Source organism: Cebus imitator, unplaced genomic scaffold, assembly GCF_001604975.1.
Source record: "Cebus imitator isolate Cc_AM_T3 unplaced genomic scaffold, Cebus_imitator-1.0 Scaffold45, whole genome shotgun sequence".
Lineage (NCBI taxonomy): Eukaryota > Metazoa > Chordata > Mammalia > Primates > Cebidae > Cebus > Cebus imitator.
In genome coordinates, this window is record NW_016107360.1 from 1,607,658 (window position 1) to 1,618,827 (window position 11,170).

Here is an 11,170-nt window from a genome sequence, read left to right on the forward strand (position 1 = left end):
AAAAAAAAAAAAAAAAAAAAAAAATTGGCAACAAGGTGTAAAAGTCAACAGTTTTATGTGCCAGTCAGCAAAAGGAAAACCTCAGATTCCAATCATATCATGACTAATGCAGCTAGTAACAGTAGCTAAACTTTATGAAGCACTACATTTCATACCTTAAATGATGAATTGTCATAATTTTAAAAGTAGGATCTCTTATTAATCCCATGTTTTACTCAAGGAAATTGGGCAAAGAGGTAGCTTGCCTGCTACTATGTGTTACAGCCCAGCCTTGAACCCAGGTAGCCATCTGGGTACAGCCTTGGGCACTTAATATGAGGCCTACTGAGCCCCTCCCTAAACTTTTGCAGCTGCAAGAAATGCTCACTTTCTCCTGCAAGTAGATGAAGTACTTGGGGCTAAGGAGGAGTGATGCAGATGCAAGAGAACAGAGACTCCTACATTCTTTCCTTCTCTCCCTCATTCTGTCTCTTCCAGGGATGGAATTAATGTCCATCAGCCCCTACGGTCCACAAACTCCTTAAGAGCTTAACTATAGGACTTTACAGTATTCAGCATTGTAGCTCAAGCACCTCGTATAATACCAAGCACATAATAGACATTTGCTATTTATAAAATGAAGAATCCTTTCAGGTTGTGAGTGTTAAATGAAAATGAACGGGACATGAAAACTTCACCACAATATCTAACATGTACTAGGTGCTTAATAAATATTACTGTACTTCTACTGTTACTATCTATTATTATTATTATTTGTCTACAGAATAACATTAAGCAGAGTAAAGGTTCTATTTCATTGCTCCACTGTTTATTTTATTGATCTCCTGTTACCCGATCTTTAAATGGGTCCCATTTGCTTCACACAACAGAGTCAATATGAGTGTGAGGAGGGTCATTATTATTCTCAACACACATGCAATATTCATTACTTTTCAACGAATTTTTAGAAGTGAAATTGGTGGGTCAAAGTGTACACAAAATTCTAAGGCTTTAATTCTTATTAAAAAAAACCACATCTTTTAAATCTCTGATAAAAGTTAATCAATCATGACTTAAAATAGATTTGCCAATTTATTATCCTGGAATAAAATGATTCAATAGAGAAAACCTATTTGCACAAGGAGTTTCTTTCAACCCATTTCAATTGTGAACAAATACAAAACTACTGAAATACCCGGCAATAAGGTAGTGTTTAAGTTACTGCAAATCAGCATAATGGAATATTATGCAGCCATTAAAATAAGTCTAATGACAATATAGCAACATGGAAAAGACAGAAACATGGGAAAATGTTTAACGCTAATATTAAGTGAATAAGGGGAACAGATAAACACTGAAAGAAAATTTTCAAAACTAAAAACAGTAATGGTGAGTCATCTTCTTTTCCAAAAGTAATTGAGAGAAGTGGCCCCATTCTAATAAGCCTTTTGTTTATGTAAGAGAGGAGTGGGCAACATAAATTGGATCATTCTGTGAAATCAAAACTTTAAGTTTCAGTGTTTTTAAACCTGCCATTAACGTGTACTACGTGGTTAGTTGGAAATAACTATTTTAAAGTAATTAATTTAAAATGCTGCCAGGTGCGGTGGCTCACGCCTGTAATCCCAGCACTTTGGGAGGCCGAGGCGGGTGGATCACGAGGTCAAGAGATCAAGACCATCCTGGTCAGCATGGTGAAACCCCATCTCTACTAAAAACTACAAAAAAAATTAGCTGGGCATGGTGGCGCATGCCTGTAATCCCAGCTAATGAGGAGGCTGAGGCAGGAGAATTGCCTGAACCCAGGAGGCGGAGGTTGCGGTGAGCCGAGATCGTGCCATTGCACTCCAGCCTGGGTAACAAGAGCAAAACTCCGTCTCAAAAAAAAAAAAATACTAAAAATTGACTTTTCAACAAATTAGTGAATATGAATTATAAATTCATTCTCTCACATCTGTTGCAATCAGCCTTTTGTGTTGGCACAGCACTTTGTATTAACATAGCAGTCAGAAGGCATGGATGGTATCTATAGCACAGGCCGTTAAAAAATTGCATTAATGCAATCAAGAGTATCCTTGTTCTAATCATCTTTCTTTCTAGGAAGCTTGTCACAGCCCACTTGAGTTCTCTGTACCATCTCCGGTGGGGAGAGCACAGGGATATAAGTCCCTCTCCTTTTTATTTCAGCTTGATTATCAATGGCTCAATCTTAAGACCAGGCAAGAGGATTTTGAGCAGGGTATCAAAAGAGGCACCTAAATTCTGAGCACAGAGCCATTTTGAAAGTTGGATATTCTTGGCAATTACCTAATGTCTTCGAGTCTTCATGGCCTCAGCTATCTATGAAAATAACACGTCCTATATGACACAGAGGCTGTGTGGGTTAAATGAGGGAACAGGGCAAGGAACCTGCCAAACAGAAGGCACTCCCATTCTCATGCCCTCTCCTTTCTATGCTGAAAGTCGATAGCAAATGCTCCTTAGTGGCTCTTGCCACTTTCAGGTCAAGGACTCTGGGAATTCGAAGGAATCTAAGGACTCACTAGAGAGAAAAAAAGCAGACCCATTCACACAAAATGCAGCACATGATATCAAGGGTTACACAAATCTCAGGGAGGATGTTCTATGGACTCCCTAGGCTTTCACAGACCAATGGTTAGGAAATCCTAGGTCAGTACAAAGTCCCCTATGAGAAACAGTGAAAGCAAGTGTGGAAAATCACAGAAACAAAAAGAGTGGGAGGTGAAGAATTGAAGGAAAAAAAATAAGTAAAAGAAGATAAATGAAAAAATGGAAAAAAGGAAAAATGTGGACACTTGGTTTGAGGAGAGAGAATATGTAAGAAATATGGACCCATTTGTAGCTACCGTCCCTATTGTGGACTTAGAAACATTTGACAACAAAATGTACCCTAACCCTAAATATAATCAAATTCTAAAAGCCAAACTGACCCTCCAGATGTTGGGGATGAATAATTAAAGTCAGTCCTTCCCCAGCCCCACATTCAGTGCATTATAATGATGAGGGTTTGCTTTTGTGCTTGGCTTCACTGCTTTAGAATTACATTTCTGGAGGCTTCTTTGAACCACATTCACAAGCAGATTAGCTTAATTATTTACTGCTTTCCCAACTCAGATGAAATGGTTCTGTTAACGAAAAAAAGTTACTCCCAGAAAAGACAGGACAATATCCAAGCCAAGTGACAGCTCTCTGCTGGGTCTTCTGCTGCCCTCTTCCTTGGTTTCAGCCAGATTCAAAGAGAGATTTCCAGCCTATCTGCTGTTTTCCTGCTCTTCTCCCTTCCCTATTGTTAACCTTCCCAAATAAAGGAAGAGGGCCTACTTTACCATGTACCCTCAGGGCTGGAGTCAGCAGACCCAAGTATACTGGCAGGTCTCCCCTTGTTCTCACACTGCCTTGTTTCCTATCTCTGGGCATAAGTAGCATTCTCTCTCAGGGAAGTCACCAGAATGGGATTTTACCAGAGTTTATATTTCAACCCAGTGGTTCACCACCAGAGAGCATTTTGCCCCCAGGAGTCATTTGCAATAATTGGAAATACTTCAGATTGTCATAACCAGTGAGCAAGGGGAAGATGGCTACTAGAATCTGGTAAGGAGGGGCCAGAGGTGCTGTTAAACAACGCACAAGACAGCACCTCCCACCCCCGCCCCAACCACCACCACGATAATGTATTAGCCCCACATGTCAATAACGCCAAGGTTGAGAAACCCTAACTCCAAAGTTAGAAACGGACATTTAAGAGAGATGTTTCCATCCGTAATTCTCTCGCCTCAATTCACACCACCACAGTATTTGTCTATGTGTCTTTCTCCTTAACTACACACTCAACCGTCTTATGGACCTACAAACTTAAACCCTCTTATGGACCTTAAACTCTGTTTAAGCGGGTTCTCCAAAAGGACTAAAGGAAACAATGTAGACTGCTCCCCTATCCTCATGAGTCTGGTGCCTAGGAAGAAAGATGGTTGAAATACACTTTAGAAAGGAAGTCCCTGTGCCACTGATGAACCAACTGAGTTTGAAAAGATACTTAATCTCTTTGAGCCTGAACACAATAGTAAATAAGACCATGGATCTTGCAAAGGTGTTGGGATTAAACAATACATATCTATGTTGAAGTAGGTGCTCAGTGAATGCTACTAATACTTAATATTAAGGGACCCCAAACTCTATTGTGCATAATTAACCTGGGGATATTTTTAGAATTCACATTCCCAGGCCCTAGCCCCAGAGGTTCTGATTTTCCATGCCAGGAATGTTTGCCTAACATCTGCATTTTCTAGAAGACACCAGGTGATTCTGATCTACATGATCCAGGGATCACAAGTGAGAAACACTGCTGCCCAGGGATTGGCACTGAACTTCCTGAAATATTCTGAAGCCAACACACTGGTTCCTTAAGCCTCCAGAAAGGTGGAAACACTGGGATATTCTTTCTTGCCTCCCTTTTCTCTGGAATCTAAGTTTTGGGATAATTAATATGATGAGTCTCATTTTTCCCAATATGATGTCCTTCTCTTTGTTAGCTATAAACTCATGGGGTTTTTTTGTTTTTGTTTTTGTTTGAGATGGAGTTTTGCTCTTGTTGCCCAGGCTGAAGTGCAATGGCACAATCTCGGCTCATCACAACCTCTGCCTCCCAGATTCAAGCGATTCTCCTGCCTCAGCCTCCTAATTAGCTGGAATTACAGGCATGTGCCACCACGCCCCCACTGATTTTGTATTTTTAGTAGAGACAGGGTTTCTCCATGTTGGTCAGGCTGGTCTCGAACTTCCGACCTCAGGTGATCCGCCCACCTCAGCCTCCTAAAGTGCTGGCATTACAGGCATGTGCCGCTGTACCTGGCTGACTCATGGACGTTTTTTATCACTTATTCTGAAAAGAAAATTTGGCCAAATGAGCCAGCAGATAACAACTTGGGAGAGAGGAACTGGTATGTGTTGACTTACCCTTAGAGAGTATCATGGAGTCAAAAAAAAAAAAAAAAAAATCTGGCTTTAGTGTCAAACAGACTGGACTTTCTATCTGAGCCCTGCCCTTTGCTTACCCTCTGAGCCTTAGCATTCTTGGGTGTAAAATGGGAATGCAAATACCAGTTTCCTACACTAGCAGGTGCTTTTAATTAACTGATATGCCTGGGTTGATCATTCTGGAATTAGTTCCTCTTTTATGTGGCCAACAATACAAGTTACATATCCATTTTTCCTTTCTGATTCCAGAATTCCAGTAATTACTGAGGGGAGGGAGACAGCAATGTACCTAGTTTAAAAAACAACATCCCTCATTCTTATTTGCAGCTAGGAATGTCCATATGACATAATTCTGACCAATAAGACCCAAGATGAATTCAGCTGAGGGTTTCTAGGCAAGTATTATATTCTGTCTCCTTCTTGGACTTTCTCCTTTTCTTCCTCCCCTTATTATTCCCCTTTCTACTACTGGAATGCGTGAGGCTAGGGGTGGCATGCCCAAGTTGCATCTATGATGACGAAAGTCCACGCTAAGGATGATGGAACAAGAAGCCTGAGTTCTTGGTGGGGTCCCTAAAGCAGCGGTACCAGCCTTGGACTGTCCACCCCTTGACTAGATGCTACTTGACAAAAATAAGCTCCTATTTGTTGAAGCCACTGTTATTAGAGTTTTGGGCTACATACAACAAAATGTAATCTCTAACCAAACTACCGCCCCTGGAACAGAAGAGTTTCATCCAGCCAGAAGATCACTGGCACTGGCAAAGTCCAGCCTTTCTAGGTTAAGCCTCTTGCTTTTGTAGCTCTCCCCTTTGCTTGGACTGTTCTAACTTGGATCTGCCCCTGGAATATTCTGCTGCAAACTGTGGTTTACTGGGTGATTTTTCGACCCGCTGTTTGCCCTAAAAATCTTTGCTCTGTTTTTCTTTCTGGACTCATTTACCTTCCTGGTTCTGATGTCATTCTTCCGCCAGAATGAAATGTGTGTGTCCTTCGTAAGGAAGATCTTCTGGTCTTCAGAGCTGAGCTTAGGGCACAGAGTGAGTTGCAAAGGAGGAAAATTTAAGGAGGCACTCACTCGCAGATAATGTAAGTAAAGGATTGGTATGCTAAGATGATAAATAAGTACCTCCTTAAACTGCCTCACAAGCCTAATCCTATTTGCCCTAGAATGACTGTCCTTCCCCCTACACTTGTCCAGCCTTGTCCCTACTACCTCCTTCAAGTTCACTGCCTTTCCATCTATAGTTTAGGACCACGATCTTTTGGTGAAATCCCTATAATAGATAATGTTTATTTAATGTTATACAACAGACTTGAAAATACCAGACAGCATCCCACATGGCATAAATATCATTACTTCTGTTTCAGCTATACAGATAAGTACGAGCTATATATATATGCATTACCAGGTAAAATGTAATACTCTAAATTGTAGTCCAATAATTTTTAAATTCTTTGCTCCTGGCCTATCCCTGCCTCACCCCATCCAGGTGTCTTACCTTCTACTCACCATGCAAGCTATCTACTAAATCTCACCTGAAAACTTAGCTTACGTAAGCTTATATAACATTTAGCATATTTTAGCCACAATGAGCTTATGTATGTCCTCTTGTTTAATGTCCCCAGCCCCCCAAAATCTAACGTTGTTTAAGATTATGTATTCCTTCATAAAGGTGCAGACCAATGTATCAGGAGTACTTAACAGCTTATCTTGTTTATGTTATAAAAGATTGTTCACCTTCTTAGGACAATTAATATTCCCACATCTATTTTTTTTGGAAAAGTCAACTTGATAATTTTAGAGTTTTGCTATCACAGCGTAAGCCTGTATTTTTATATTAGGAGCTTTTGGGATGATAAATCTAGACTTTAAAAATTTTCTCTCTGAACGAGCCACATCTCAAATCTTCTAACACTTGAGATTTCTCAGCTCACCTAGAAAACATAAAAAGTACCTAAAATTCTTAGAAGGACTCAAAGTAATAGGAACCTTAATTTCTATTGTTTAGTTTGGCACTAAAATCTTTGCAAGGGCTTATTAGAGTTTATGTTTTCTATTCCACTTGACAAGCTAAGCATCACACAAAGCCAATAAAAAACCTAAGAGACATCTACTGTAATTCTATATAATGTATGAAATGAATGAAATGTATTCTATCTAGGATGAAGATCTTAAGACTACAACCAAGATACGGAAAAAAAAAAGTGTATCTAACTGAAAACGCAGCAAATATATCAGAGTTACCCTAACAGCTGATGGAAGGTAAAGTACATCATTGCAAGATGTGGCCTACTTGAGCTAATTTATCACTCTTCCACCTTGGCGTATCAAAGGCAATTATATCCAGGTAAGTACCAAGGACAAAAAGATGCAAAAAGAGAACGTTTTTAAAATTTGAATTTCTGATGCTCAAAGCCCTTTGAAGTGTTATCCAGTTTCTAAGTAACAATTGCTTGCTGTAACTGGCACATTTTAGGCTCTCAGTGAATGTGTGTAGAAACAATAAATAAATGTTTGACCAAGAATATGTAAATTCAGTTACATTTTTCTTCCTTTTTTTTATTTTACTTTTAGAGACAGGGTCTCACTGTGTTTCCCAGGCCAGTCTTGAGTTCCTGGCCTCAAGTAATCCTCCCACCTCAGCCTTTCAAACTGCTGGGATTAGAGGGGTGAGTCACCACACCTGGCCGAGATACATTTTTAATCCTTCATATAGCAAGCTACCTACAAACTTTCTGGATTAAAAAAAAAAAATCTAAAAATAATCATAAAAGTATCTTTTCCATTCATTTACAATAATGTTGGAATTCAGGAGAATCGGGTTCATATATTTTCTACTCATTTATATTATTCTATTAAAATGCTATCGGTAACTGCTCTGCAGAAAGTCATTGCATTTGAAGCCATTTGTAAAGTAAGTCTTTTATCTTTCAGTCAAGAATTTGTTTTGCCAAGAATAAAACTCTTAAACACAAACATACTACAAATGGACTTTTCTTTAATTATGTTCCAAATGTGATTTCTTTGCTTATGTTATTTCTATGTTCTGCATTTGGATTTAACTTGTACTTTAAAGGAATAAGACAGGAATGAGTTTTTCTTCCTTACCCTATTCATTGTTTCCCTTCTTTGTTCTCATGTTAGAGAATTTGACAACATGGATGACACAAAAATTATTATCATAGTGTTCAGGGGTCTGGTATGCCTACAACCTCCAAATTTAATTCAACATTTATCCAGCACGTACTAATTGCTCTGCATATTAATTGGAAACCTATGGTATTTAGATGCTTCACAATATAAATTTATTAGATGCCTCCTACTAAGGTTCAGAGCTGAATTACATACTGTTCCTACCCACACAAAGTTCACACTAATTAATCTACCATCATATATAATATGTGAAACAAAGTGATTATTTTACTGCTATTTCCCAGCTTCCAAGTGAATATTTAGATACTTCATCTTGAGAAGCTTGTTCCATTTGTCCCCAAACTGGATGGTTGGCATTGTGTTCAAAATGATTTTGAGCTAAGATCATGCAAGCCTGAGTTTTCCAGAATCATCAACATGAAACAGCAAATAATTCTGTGCTCACTTTTAGTGTGTGAAACCTCAAATGTCATTTTTCTAGTTCTCGGGGTTTCTGTCTGCCACTGTGTAAATAAAGGGGTTGGCAAGGTGATACTAACTACTCCTCCAGTTCTCATTCTATAGTTCTATGTAGACAGCTCATTTGATCACTGGACATTTCTATATAAGAATCTACGAAACCAGCTTGCTGAAACCAAACTCTGAAAAAGTCCCTGTCCTACAAAATATTGTCATGTCCACCCACAGACAATAGGAATTATTTTCTTATTTTCTGGTCATAAAAGAATGTATTCTCCTTGTTTTCAGCAGTGCACATCATCTCCGGCGACACTGTGGCTATAAAGGTTTCTGAAGATACCCAGTGAAATGTGACAATTTGTGTAAGGACTATGCAAAAGCCTTAAGTTTTACATGCATATAGAGTTATTTCCATGCCTATTTGATACACACGCATGTCTATATGTATTTATGCCTATATGTGCATAGCAAATAAGCTATGTTGCATAAGCACCATGTTTTAAATGCTCTATGCTCATTTACACATGTAATTCTCACAATAAACCCCAAAGTATTTGGTTTTGCAATGAAAAAAAGCTGAGGTTCGTCTATACATGAAACATAATTTGCCTAAAGTTAACAGTGAGAAAGTGACAGAGCTTGAAATTAAAGTCCAGTTTATCCAACTCTGAAGGAAGGACACTAAACATTTATATTCATATAAATGTAAGGATGTCACATGACTTATAAGTTGTTAGAAACTGGACTGCTAAAAGATTGAAAATTGTTTCAGTAAGAAATATGCAAATCCTGTAGGCATTAATTTGCCCCTGAAGTGTTACATTGAAACTCTACCATCCTTGTGCTCATAAAGAAGCCATCTATAGTAAGGCAAGACTAACCAGAACTAGAATACAACCATTAAGAACTACATATACCTATGCCTACACCTATGTCCTGAATGGTTTTGCCTAGACTTTCTTCTAGGGTTTTTATGGTGTTAGGTCTGCAAGGACTTCATGACCAAAACACCAAAAGCATTGGCAACAAAAGCCAAAATAGACAAATGGGACCTAATCAAACTCCACTGCTTCTGCACGGCACAAGAAACAGTCATTAGAGTGAATTGGCAACCAACAGAATGGGAAAAAATTTTTGCAGTTTACCCATCTGACAAAGGGCTGATATTCAGAATTTACAAAGAACTCAAACAGATTTACAAGAAAAAAACAAACAAGCCCATTCAAAAGTGGGCAAAGGATATGAACAGATACTTTACAAAAGAAGACATACATGAGGCCAACAAACATATGAAAAAATGCTCATCATCCCTGGTCATCAGAGAAATGCAAATCAAAACTACATTGAGATACCATCTCACACCAGTTCGAATGGCGATCATTAAAAAATCTAGAGACAACAGATGCTGGAGAGGATGTGGAGAAACAGGAACACTTTTACACTGTTGGCGGGAGTGTAAATTAGTTCAACCATTGTGGAAGACAGTGTGGCGATTCCTCAAGGACCTAGAAATAGAAATTCCATTTGACCCAGCAATCCCATTACTGGGTATATATCCAAAGGATTATGAATTGTTCTACTATAAGGACACGCGCACACAAATGTTCATTGCAGCACTGTTTACAATAGCAAAGACCTGGAACCAACCCAAATGCCCATCGATGATAGACTGGACAGGGAAAATGTGGCACATATACACCATGGAATGTTATGCAGCCATCAAAAACGATGAGCTCGTGTCCTTTGTCACGAACTCATGGATGAACATGGGACATGGATGAACCTGGAAACCATCATTGTCAGCAAACTGACACAAGAGCAGAAAATCAAACACCACATGTTCTCACTCATAGGTGGGTGTTGAACAATGAGAACACATGAACACAGGGAGCGGAGCACTACACACTGGGGTCTGTGGGGGAGAAATAGGGGAGGGACAGCGGGGGGTGGAGAGTTGGGGAGAGATAACATGGGGAGAAATGCCAGATATAGGTGATGGGGAGGAAGGCAGCAAATCACACTGCCACGTGTGTACCTATGCAACAATCTTGCATGTTCTTCACATGTACCCCAAAACCTAAAATGCAATAAAATAAATTAAAAAAAAAGAAACTACATATAAATATTGCTGACCTTCCCCCTTACTAGCAAGGATGTCTTAACCACCACAATATAATAGAAAATTAATATCTAGAAAAGCATTAGCAACACCTTCAAGTATGAGGGGTTGCCTCACTTATGTACTTTCTTTAGTAAAATTTATAGCAATTCACATTCCACCTGTTGTAACACCAGTACACAAAATAATGGCAAAATCCAGATTTGTGAAACAGCATATATACATTGCTTGTTATATCCAATATACTTCTATAACAAAAATGAGTAAATTACTTTAGATAATTGTGTCCAGTTAACTTCACACAGTTGGTGTCCCTAAAGTATCTTGAGAGACGCAAACAATGCAATTAAATTGACAAGGAGCAGGTCTGCATTTTACTATGTAATATTTTAGTGCTAACATAGGATTTCTATACTACCCTGCTACAGGAGATATGACTTTGTATTCTGGTGGCCACAGAA

General features: G+C 38.9%; 1 long non-coding RNA gene across 1 annotated transcript in view; it reads right to left on the reverse strand.

Annotated features, from left to right (window-relative positions):
• Positions 1 to 10,272, reverse strand: part of LOC108303159 — a 22,150-nt gene extending 11,878 nt beyond the window's left edge. Inside the window, exon 1 of the long non-coding RNA XR_001824714.2 lies at positions 10,227 to 10,272. This is a non-coding gene — a long non-coding RNA (uncharacterized LOC108303159). The remainder of the gene's footprint in view (positions 1 to 10,226) is intronic.
• Positions 10,273 to 11,170: the final 898 nt, after the last annotated feature.